The sequence below is a fragment of the Thermobia domestica genome, chromosome 2 (genome assembly GCF_964235325.1).
Source record: "Thermobia domestica chromosome 2, izTheDome1.hap1.1, whole genome shotgun sequence".
NCBI lineage: Eukaryota > Metazoa > Arthropoda > Insecta > Zygentoma > Lepismatidae > Thermobia > Thermobia domestica.
The window spans coordinates 30,998,186-31,011,406 of NC_137455.1; positions in this window are offsets into that span (position 1 = coordinate 30,998,186).

Genomic DNA, 13,221 nt, shown 5'->3' on the forward strand with positions numbered 1-13,221 from the left:
AATCTAGAAACAAAATTTGTATTCCACCTATGCTAACAACACGCATATTAAAGGCCTATCATGACGATTTCGGTCATTTTGGTTATGTAAAGGTATGTGCCTTGATTAATAAATCCTTTTATTGGAAGGGAATGAGAGCTCAAATCAAAAATTATATCAAGGACTGTATTGAGTGCATGCGAATTAAACATAATTACCAGGCCGTACAAAAACCAATGCTCTCAATAACACCTGAAAGACCACATTCGTTTCTGTCAATCGATCTATATGGACCTTTACCAAGAGCAGCTACTGGAGAAACTTATTTACTAACAACCATGGATATCTTTTCACGTTATGTAGTAGCCTATCCTCTGCGTAGAGCAACTTCTGCTGCTATCATAAATACAATCTTGAATGTATATATTCCACATTGTGGCCCTATCGAACACATACTATGTGATAATGGTTCACAGTTCAAAAGTGATGTGTTCATCAAAGCCATGAACAAGGCTAACATTAAAATTCATTTTGTAACTCCGTACCATCCTAGTAGCTCTGTTGTAGAAAATGTACATCGCAATTTTGGTATGTTGTTTCGACACTTTTGTAAAGACAAACATGCCGAATGGATCAAGCATGTCAATCAAATCACGTACCTTTTGAATCATTCTATATCAGATACTTTAGGCGTGTCTCCTGCTAATGTACATAGTGGTTCTGATTTAATGTTCTGTTCTGATTTCCCTGTGGAACAACATTTTGATGTCAAGTTAGAAGATTCAACAATTATAGATTCTTCCAGTTTAGTGAATATGGTAAAAATCCGAAGACATAACAAATTTTTGAAACGTAATTCTCAAGTAGAGTCTTTCCAAGAAGGAAAATATCGGATCAAGGTCAATGACTTAGTTTTTGTTAAACAACATCCACAAAGTAATATGTTGTTAAAGAAGATTTATAAATTTTGTGACATTTTCTCAGGTCCTTATTTATGTTTCAAGGAAATAAATCCTAAAGTTTTTGAATTGTTGAACGCTAAAACGGGTACGTCAATTGGACTTCGTAATATAGATGAGTTAAAGGTTTGGAAACCTACTCAGTATACAAAGGAAAAATGGATGCATCTAGTGAAAGAGTTAGTTGCGCCTGACATTCTTGCTCAAATAAATAAGAATGAAGAAGACTGAAAAAAAAATAATAACAAAAGGGTGTCTTCTGTTTATGTAAAAATAGATTTATTTTCTTCCTTTTGGTCATTCGAACGTAGGTTATGTTTAATTTTTTATTTTTAGTCAATTTTATTTTCTTTGATTTTCATTAACCAACGATAAGTTTCCAATGATTTTGATTCTTTCTGATTAACGTGAAGGATTACAATTTAATTCATGATTGATTAAACACAAAAATTGTTTTCATTATATTAATTTGTGTTGAAACTTTATTGTCAAAAATAAGTATTAATGAAATGAAAGATTTGTTATAAATGTATCTATATCTATGATATGTAATGAAGATACATACGAGGAGCGATCAAAATGTGAAAGGCATAAGTAGTGTAAGACCATTATTGTAAACGGACCAGTGGTTCTTGAAGATAAAAGCCAAGCTCGCTTATGACTTTTATATTCAGTCCAATTGTCGGGCGACATTTTATATAACGAAATACTTTGGATAGTTTAATAATTACCTGTACCTTGGGCAGAAAGTGCTCATACATGTGCACTATACTTAATAGAATGTTAATTTAATATTAACAAAAGAAGAATGTTTTTAATATCTGTTAGAGATATAGATAGTGTTATGTAGTGGGTTGCTATGTAATTGTTTATGGATACCTCATCATCTTGTATGTGTGTATGACAGTTTGAATGAAAATATATTAAAAAGTGTATCAACTAATAAACCATTTAGTACCGTTCATCGACTTTATAATTCTGATCGAAAAGGTGAGAATAATAGTATATAAAATTATTAAAGATAATTTTACATGCAAATGATTACTACCACTCAAGATTTATATATCATCGATCGAACCAGGTTGACGACTACCATTGGTGAGTCGTTATAGCAGACAACTTGCGATCACATTTTTCACTTGCTGTAATAAAACCATGCAAGGATAATCAAATATGCTTCCCAATGTTATCTCCCAATTCTACACATATTTCACTGCTTCTAGATGAGACTGTATTCCGTCCCATGAAGAACTGGTGATTGAAGAACATAACGAAAGGGAGGAATTGGAGCAGGGTAACAGGATGTTCACCGAAGGAACATTTTCCTCTGCTGTTAGGAAGACTTTGGATTGAATTGAATCCTAAGTACATTGTACTCTCTGGATTTCGAACAACTGGATTTTTTTCGTTTTATTCGTCAGTTGTTTTTCAAACAGTGCAGAAGATGGAGAAGAAGTTTTCTGGACAAATGGCTTCAAGAAATGCTACAGGAATTAAGAGTTGAAAAGAAGGAACCTTGAAAGAAACAAGAGAATAAGGTTCTTTCATGTACAAATTTAGATGCAGAGTTTGCATAGTCTGAAGCCAAGACGATTCTAGACAACCTTCAGTAATAAAACCTTCGACTCTAGTTGCGAACAGCCAATCTAATGAAAAGCAATGTCATGCTTGTTCATGTCTCTGGAGTAATTAATCAGACCGGGATTGGGTCCATATGTCTGCTGTTTAAATTGGGTGTGGGGCAACTATAATGAGAACACTACAGACCCTGATTATGAATATCCAATGTACAATATTGCTGTCTCTAATTAAGCACTTCAAAGTCTTTTATATTAGTTCATCATTCTATTTTCGTAATTTTCTTCATTCGATTTTTATAACTTAAAGATGTCAATTTTCCTATATTCATAAATTATTCATTTATTTGTTTTATTTAATAAACTCAAAATATAGTAAAATTTCTTTTAAAATGCCTTTAGGTTCCAATGTATACTATATTGTGTACAAATGTTGAAAAAGCAAAACTTATAAATGACTTTCAAAAGGTACCCTATAAGGGGTAAAATTGGCACCAAAAGTACTTTTATACAAATTCGAATTTTGAAAAAGGTGTCACAGATGTTGAAGAAGTTTCAAGTGTCATGTTGAGTTTTCAAAATGAACCTCCAATAGTTCCTGAAAAGTATTTTTAAATAATTTATACACGTATCAATGTTACGATTCATGGAGTTGCTTTGATTCCTAATCTAAAAAATAGAAAGTGACGCAGTACCTTGCTTTTCCGCTGCCTGTAGTGCGTAAGATGTTAAAAGGTTACAAATTCACAAATTTATCGGATTGTATTGTTCTCTTTATCTATTACGAGAACACAATATAAACCATCTCCTTTGTTGAAGGCTTATCGTGAGGAGTAACGGAATTAAATATGTCCCAATTGCCTGATACCAATAATTTATTAACAGACGTTTTGTACAGTGTATACAGGTATGAGCAACAACTATGATGTCGTTATATCTGAAGCAAAGTTTTGATCTAAATTAAAACCTTTGTAAATAATTTGTTTATCTAATACAGTTTTGAAGATAGTACCTCGCTCAGTTTACATTTTTTCATATTTGTAATTGTCTTTAGTTTCCTTGCAGTTTGACCGATAAGTGTATTTCAGTTTATCGAAGACCTTTAGTATTTAAAAAGTGACAATTGGAAAAAATCTACATTTCATGAGAGCAACACGTCAATAACACAAAGAACATCAGCATCAATGTTTATATTTATCGTGCTTATTATAATAACAGAAGTGAAAGTATTTGAAGGTTTAGAAGTTAGTATGTCAGTACATAAGCACGCAATACTAAACTGCAACACTTGACCAAAAATATTTTTTTTAAAATTATTTTCTCATTTTCTACCATGAATTCTTAGCTAATCGTAGTTAACCATGTCGTTGTTCAACTCCCCGTCAAAGACTAGCATCTACTGGAAAAGAAATTATAATTCTAGTGATTCTTGTTATCGCTGTCTACCAGTATTTTTTGTAATAAAAATTTATTTTACATGTTTTATCTGCTAAATTTGAATCCATTCCAATAAACGTTCGACCTTTTGGATATATTAGCTATTTTAAATTTTTTCTCTTACCTTTTCTCAAAATCTTTATATTCGTAATAGTTAAAATGACAGAAGGGTCTATTATATAAAAATAAATGATGCTTACAATAGTCGATCCATACTTATTCATATATTAATTTTAAACAGGTATATAAATTTTACATAATTTTGAAATGTGATAGTCTTAGAATGAACTTTGTCATATATTACAACATGACGCACTAAATAAAGGATTATCAATATATTGTATATCACTTAGTAATATCACTGTTGAAGCAATCCTATTCAATCATTGGAAATTTGTAAGAACCTAATGTTCTTATATTTATTTCGGCTTTTGTGAATTATGTAGACTTGATGTGTATTTCATTAATTAAATCAGTTCTTGGGTGAAGTTTCTAAAATAATTGTGCATCTTCATTCCCCCAAGGGCCTTAAAGTTTGCAGTTTTTAAGGTAAATTTTGAAGTTCCACTTGAAATATTTAAAAAGTTTTAAAATTCTTCAAATCACTTCTCACTTGCTCAAGAAAGAGTTGTGTTTGCTACCATGGTTTTGAAATAATTCTCGTGCTTTATCTTTTTACCTGCAACGACCATAAAATATTGGAATTTATACAGTAAATCTCAAAATTCATTGAAGACACTGACAATTTTCATGAATTGTCGAATAATATCGTATTAGATTGCAAGCCGTGTGCGTGACTAGCATCATATCGACGATGTTTTAAAATATTTTCCTTTATCTCGGTTACCTCCAACAACTTTTACAATGCAGTTTCACAATAATATCTACAAATACATTGAGCAAAATATTAAGATACATTATGTAAATTTGATATTTTTGCATTGAAATTATTTTTCAGATACACATCTTAGCTGGTTCCCAGAAACACACAGAACTCAGCACTAGGATGTGGCTGCATATAGAGTTCCACCATCCTCCCATCCCATCTACCCTACCTCCGGAAATTATATCTTTAACTCGTTGGTTCTTATTCAGATTTAGTTTCGAATGTGGGCATAATTGACATATTAAAAGTCTTGCTCTGATAAATCAATCTCGAGCTAAGACACCACACACTTCAGGCGATGCTTTGGTAACAGTTGTAACTCACCCCTTGACTGCTTGAATATGACATGGGAAATAGAAAACAGGCGGAATGACATATGAATCTTCTGTTACAAAAGAAAATGGACATGAGGTTTGGAACATGGAATATTAGGAGTCTTTATAGGGCAGGCGTCTTAAAATCCAGACACGTAGCCAGGATTTCGTGAAAGGGGGTCCGTGATATGAAATACTGTGGTCATCACAAAAGGGGCTCGATCATTCTAAACTATTTTACTGGAACATATATTGGTTCGTTTAGCCAGGATTTCGTAACGGAGGAGGGGGGTACTGACATGAAATTCAGAAGGCCCAGGAGCTCGATCAATCTAAACTACTTTACTATCAAGATATATTGGGTTAGGACAATAAAATGAGGATATGTTGGCAAGTATTTTAATAAAAAACACCATGAAGAAATTTCGAGCAAAATAAAAAAAAAAAAGTATTGAAAAAGATTTTGCAATATTTACGTCCTTCTCCTGTTTATTCAAATATAACAATTTTCCTTTCGTTATGACCTCAATTATTATAAAAAGTACATATAAAATACTGTCTTATAAACTATCTTCTAATATAAATAAAATAAAGAGTTTGTTTGTGTGTTTGTCTGTCTGTCTGTCTGTGTGCGGCCTGGGAACCAGACGAGTGGACCGAGAGTTACCAAATATTGGTCAGGGGTGCCTTTGTCCAGGCCCCAGATCAAGACGAAGCGTTTTTTTTAAATTTCGAAACAGTGGGGTCTCAGGGGGCGTTTACCGGAACCGGCTTGGGAACCAGATAAATTGACCAAGAGTGGCCAAATTTTAGTCAAGTATATATTGGTCCAGGCTCCAGACCAGTGTTAAACGTTTTTGAATAAATTCGAACCAGGGAGTCTCAGGGGGGCGTCTACCGGGACATATAAAAGTAGTAGAAAATGGCCGATATTTATTCATTTATTTAGTTATTTAACAATCACCAGATACAGCTCAGAGGCCATTTTACATTGTATATCCAACAACATTAACAATGGAAAGGATTTGGGAAGGTATCGGCCAGGGCCTGTTTAGTAGGTGCCATCGCGGCATTTGCTGGTAGGACTGAGGGAAACCCTGAAAACCTCAGTCAGGATTTTAGGCAGCGGCATTCGAAGCCACGACCTCCCGAGCGCGAAGCCAACGCTCTACCACTTGAGCTACTAGTGTCGAATTCATATATTCGCGGTCGGTGAAATCAATGGTGAAACTCCACTCGCATTAACTTCCAAATTCACAGTATTCAGCTCCGGGCCGGGGGTCACCAGAGGGGGTAATATACCAAGACATATAAAAGTAATCCAAAATGACCGATATTAGTGTCAAACCCATAGTTTTCGCAGTCGCTGAAATTAATGGTGACACTTCCATTAGCGATGATTTGCAAGTATGCGGGCCGGTAGTCAGCGGGGGTTGATACCGAGATATGTAAAAATAGCCCGAAATGACCGATATTAGTATCAAGTCCATAGTTTTCGCGGTCGCTGAGATCAATGGTGATACTCTCACAGGTGTTGACTTCCTTAGATAGCCCCTGTGCGAAGCATGTGTATATTCAACTACTTTTACAATATATGTGTTCCTTTGTCTGTTGAATCAAATGCTAACAGATCTTTTTTTCAATATATTTTTTTTTTATTTTATTATTCCGTCAACTACGGTCGGTTCCAAATGACAGGTTAAAGGAGCAACAGAAAATTGTCCTTGAAATAACATGTTTGATACTGCAAGGATGCGATGACGAAAAGTTATAATTAAAAATGTCCACGCTGTTACACAACGGCACATATGCTTTCGAAAGTTTGCAATCTCCCTGACTAGTAGAAGAAATTTTGTGAATTCCATAACTTTTCTTAAAATTTCTAGTTCCCTGACTCTTCCAGAATACCTCGCATACCTCGCCACCATATTGCAAGTAATACAAATCTCCTCATAACAAAGAGTAAGCAAAATCTTCCTGTAGTTTTCTTTTTAATTTTTAATGCTGATCCCTCTTTTGTCATTTGATTTTCTTTTATCCTTCCTTAATTTTTTTCATTTATGGTCTCGAAGGGGGGTCCGGACCCCCGGACCCCCCTGGCTACGTGCCTGTAAAATCCGTAACGAGTGAGTTGAAGAAATACAGGATGGGCGTAGTTGGAGATCAGGAAGTTAAGTGGGAATAAGGTGAATCCGTGAATTACGGTAATTTTACGTTCTTTTACGGGGAAGGAAATAAAAACAGGTTAGGAACAGGGTTTTTTCGTTCATAAAGGTATATTACCAGCAGTTAAACGGGTTGAATTTGTTACTGGCAGACTTTCTTTTATTACTCTTAAGGGACGGTGGTATGATATTATTGTTTTAAATGTACATGCCCGATCTGAAGAAAAGGATGACGATATAAAAAACAGTTTTTACGAAGAAGTGGAACGGATATTTGACCAACTCATGCGATACCATATGAAAATTATATTAAGGGATTTCAATGCGAAGGTAGGACGAGATGAAATTTTAAACCGATTATAATCGAATGAAAGGCTGCATAAGGAAAGTGGTGACAACGGTGTTAGACTCGTGACCTTTCCAACATTCAAAAACCTAATCGTGAAGAGTACAAAATTCCCATATCGCGACGTTCATAAATACACTTGGACATCACCAGACGGAGAAACACCTAATCAAATTGATCACGTTTTAGCAGATAGAAGAAGGCAATCTAGCATAATTGATGTCCAGGTCGTTTAGAGGAGATGATTGTGACACTGACCAATACCTGGTAGCAGCCATAATACAAGATAGGTTATCGTAGAAAGGAAAGGTAATATTCATTGTCCGAAAACGGAGAGATTCAATTTAAAGAAGTTAGAAGACAGAAATTAGGTAAGAAAGAAATTCCAGATTGAAGTTGCGAATAGAGTACCGGCTTTATAAGATTCGGAGTGCACTAGTATTGAGGATACTTGGATTGAAATTAGAGATAGCATTACAATTGCAGCGAATGAAAAATTGGGACACGCGGAAATACGTAGGAACAAACCATGGTTCGACCAGGAATGCATAAAACTAGCAGAGAAGAGAAAACAGGCAAAATTACGCTGGCTACAAAACCCGAATGAAATAACTACATAAAATTTTGCAGTTATCAGGCGGGAAACTTCCAAAACTTTTAGAACAAAGAAACACGATTTTCTGAAAGCTAAAGTTAAGAAACTTGAAGATAATAGTAAAAAAAAAAAAAAAACATCCGAGACATGTATAACGGAATCAACGCATTTAAGAAAGGCTATCAACCTCGTGCTTATCTACTAAAGAAATCATATGGTACTGTTCTCACTGATACGGATAGCATCTTAAATAGATGGAAAGATTTCTTTGAGGATTTGCTTAACACGCAAAAAAAAAAACTAGTGTGCGTGGAGAAAAGGAGATACACACCGGAGAACCGTATATTCCACAACCTAACCGAATAGAAGTAGAAACCGCTATAAAGAATTTAAAGAAACACAAATCGCCGGGTGTAGATGAAATTCCGGCTGAGTTAATTTTATCTGGAGGCGAAAAATTGTGGAATAAGACACACAAACTCGTTCTCCTTATTTGGAACAAGGAAGAATTGCCACAAAAGTGAAAAGAATCAATCATTGTTCCAATTCACAAGAAAAGCGAGGCGACAAAACTAACTGTAATAATTATCGAGGTATTTCTCTTCTATCAACATGCTATATAATCCTTTCAAATATTCTATTTGCAAGACTGACCCGATACGCAGATGAAATTATTGGAGATTATCACTGCGGATTTAGACGAAATCGATCAACTATAGACCAAATATTTACCATTCACCAAATACTCGAAGAAAAGTGGAAATACAATATCCCGGTACATCAACTATTTATTGATTGTAAAAAGGCGTACGACTCGGTTAAGACGGAAACATTATACAACGTTCTTACAGAAATTGGAATACCGAGAAAGCTAATTAGATTAATTAAGATATGTTTAAATGAATCCCAGAGTAAAGTCCGGGTAGGAAGCTTTCCACGAGCTTTCACGTCGAAAATGGCCTGAAACAAGGAGATGCGTTGTCGCCATTATTATATAACTTTGTACTGAATACACTATAAGGAAAATCAAAGATAGCTACCAGGGCCTCTGTTGAACGGTATTCACCAGGTTATGGCATACGCTGGTGATGTTAATTTAATAGGGGATAATAAGAAAACAATCAAAAACTGCGAAACATGGTATGGTTCTGTATGGTTGCGAAACATTGTTACTTACTCTGAGGGAAGAACGTAGACTGATAGCATTTGAGAACTAGATTCTCAGACGAATATTCTGACCCAAGAGGAACGGGAATGGAGAATGGCGGAAACTTCATAACGAGGAACCGCATAATTTATATGGTTTACCCAACATTATTAGGGTCGTCAAGTCTAGGAGGCTTAGGTGGGCGGGTCATGTAGCTAGGATGGAAGAAAGTACAAACGCTTTCAAAGTCTTGACTGGAAGACCAATCGGAAAACGATCATTAGGAAGACCCAAGGACAGATGAGAGGACAATATTAAGATAGATTTCGTAGAGACTAGAATACAAAGTAGAAGCTGGATGCAGTTAGATAAGGATAGAATTCAGTGGAGAGCTTTCGCGAACGCGGCATTGAACCTCCGGGTTCTATAGGCCATAGAATTTGATAGTTAGTTACACATTTCAGTAAAGATCCTCCTCCGACAAATGTCTCGTCAAGGGTGGCTGGATTATATCGCGTTCCTGTCAGTTGATTGGGTCATTGTAAGCCTGGGAACTAAAGCCAGGGAACTAAAGTGGATCGGGTGCATCGAAGAGTAATAACCACAAAAAAGAAGTGGTCCCATATGTATATGCTTCTTATTTTTTCTACAATGTTTGCTTTTTTGTTAACTATTACTAGTTAAAATGTTACCAATATTACCAGTTAAAATATCAAACTTGTACGTTCATATTGAGTAATTATCGTATATTGACTATCGTATATTGACTATTAGATAATCCATTATCTAATCTAAACATGTGTAAACAAATACATTCCTGAGCTCTTCGAAATAATCAAATAAACTATAAAATGCACAAATTTATTTTCCCGAGTATGTGAACCCTGGTCAAGAAAGCTCAAGGCCCTTCAATTAATATTTTTTTTTGTAATAGACTTCGAAATTGAATATTTCTGGCTACTTTACTTAAACCTGGATAATCCATTATCCACTACTGAGAAGATTTTTTTAACACAACCACAACACTAAAGCTCAGGAATACACAGTGTTTCAAATAAGAAGGCGGAATGGCACAACCGAACAGTAGTAGTCCTTTCAGTTACCATTAGTTCAGTCCGTTCCGTTATTAGAGGCAATTTAAGATCTTTGACTGCCTCATATTTCTAGATAATGTTAATTTAATTTAATTTATTTCTAGATAATGTAATTATTTTCAAATGTTTCATATTTCAACAAATATATACTCTAAAAAATAATATGGTAAATTTAATCTACATAGATATATGTCTTATATATTCAAAAATATTTTTGTATCTATGAAAATGCATATTTGAACACACTGCAGAAGATTAGATATTATGATAATGTTCATGTTGCTCCATATAGATACAAAGTATTGTAAAATAATGTTATTATAGTTAACGAATAGAAAATACTTGCCTTAAATTAGAGCTAAATGAAAGTTGAGTGGATGTAGACAGAAATGTTCGTAACTTGGGTCAGTATAGTATTAATTTTTTTTATCTGGACAAGCGACATTTTAAGAAAATCTGAAATGAGATAAAACAAAGAATATGCATTAACAAAAGAGATACAATTGGCATTTCGAATATACTTAAATCCGAAAAAAGCTTGCATATAAGTTATTGTTCCTTTTTCTAAAACTTCAAATATTTTGATACATCTTCCATTGGAAGAGAAAATTAGAAGTGAAATTACATTTTCCTTTCTGCTACCTGCTCTGATAAGCCAATAAGTACTGACTGTACTGCTACATAGCGACAGAGGTTAATGTTAAAATCTACGAGAGTGGAATATCATAACTCCTTCTCATATTTTAGGACACTAGAAATTATTGGTTTGGAAATAATAAGATAGGTTATGTTGTGAGAAACATTCTAAATACTTTTGTAAAAGCAAATACTTTTTTTACATTATACTTATAATGTGAGAATTTGATTTTCCAAACCGTTTAAAGAGATTTATGGAACTAGATTTTAAAGGACTGCTACAATATAACTACTTTCCTCCATAACATGAAATGAGTTAAATTGTTTACTACTATTGTTGTTCCCTCTAGTAAATCATGTTAGTAATATTACTGTATTTGAAGTTAGGCCCTGACAAAATGTCGGGTCAGCTAGGTACAGGATTCTTGACAGCTCGAAGTGCCATCTTCTTTTGTGTTAGCCTATTAATTTGCATAGATGTTTTTCGTTATCTTTGAAATGAAGAAGAATTTTAAATTGTCTGATTTTACGTCTTGGTCAAGCTTTTTTTTTTATTTCCAACATTCAGAAAATGAAATTGTGTTCTATATAATTATAATATTCATTTAGAATACTTCTGAGATTCTCGAAATAAGAATAATTTAAATAAATGTAGAAGAGTTCAACTAAATAGAATAATTATTTTTTTTATTCGGGTATTTACCACTTCAGACCAAACAGAGAAAGAATAATTTCCTGCAGAATCAATATGTTTTTTTACCTTTGAGAACACAGGTATTAAGTACTGTGAAATTATCATCTATGAATTAAGTGGCTCCATACATCCGGATTTGGCTCAATGTTAAACTTGCTTGAGAACTTCGACTGTTTCAAAGTAAAAGAGATTAATTAACTATTCGGTTACGATAATATCGTCTTTCATATTATAAGTTAAATGACCTCTACTTTAGGTGGTTTTGTTAAAATTGTAATTTTATTAGATTATATAGAAATTTATGCAATCTTAGAATTGATCATATATTACGTTATTAGTATATATTTGCGTATGTGTACTTAACTCTTGTATCTATTAAATGCAGACCGGTCGAAAAGTTCCCGAAACCCAAATTTCATAAATTATACAAGTAAAACAGTTTTTTTTTATAAGATGATACTGTTAGTCTCAATAAACCATTCAGTAGATGTTAACACACCAAAGCAAATGCAAAAAATGTCCATCTTGGTGGATACAGAGGCACACTTAGAAACGAAGGCACGTGTGTTATGCATCGTGACACAAAGTAGTCAACCGAATTATATTATGCACTGGGTAATGTATCTTATGTTATAGAAATTAATGACACATAGAAATAAACGTTTTCTATTAAACAATCCCACAAAAAGAAATCTGGTAATGTTAAGTGTATTAATTTTTCCGGTCACTTTTGGAATGAAGACGTTCACGAAATAATTCATACGTATAAATGTAATAGTTTCACTTGATCTACGCAAGGTTGTCCCGTCTTGTTGTACTCATACATCTCGTTAAGCATATGAAACAGCTCTATGAATTGCTTAAAATGTCATGGCATACATTTGAGTTTATTCTTCTTTCGATTAAATATTCGTTCAATGATAAAGGTACGCGATATAGCACACCGCTAAGTCTCTTCAAAGAGAAGTGGGTTTTCAGTGGAGTAATATATACTGTCGTCTGAAAGAACATAACACATAAAGTTGATCCAGTCCTTGTCAGAGAAGAATTTCCTGTCAAGTCTACAAATATTGTTGCTTGTTAATAGCTGCAATCACCGACAGTACTTGATATTCATAACTCGCCCAAACTTTAGGCCTCCCTCTCCGTAGTTTATTTTCCATACATCAGAGTATACGAAATCTGTAATTAAATATTGTACTTTGAATATCAAATTTTTCTATTTTAAGGATTGTATATATTGCATTATCCAAAAATGACATACCTCAACATATCGAGTGAAGATATTCAAATATGAAATAATGTATGAATTTAAACAGCCAACAACTTAATGGCCCATTTAACACCGTTCACAAAAAAATGATTATTTAATTTGGTTGATATCCTTTTCTA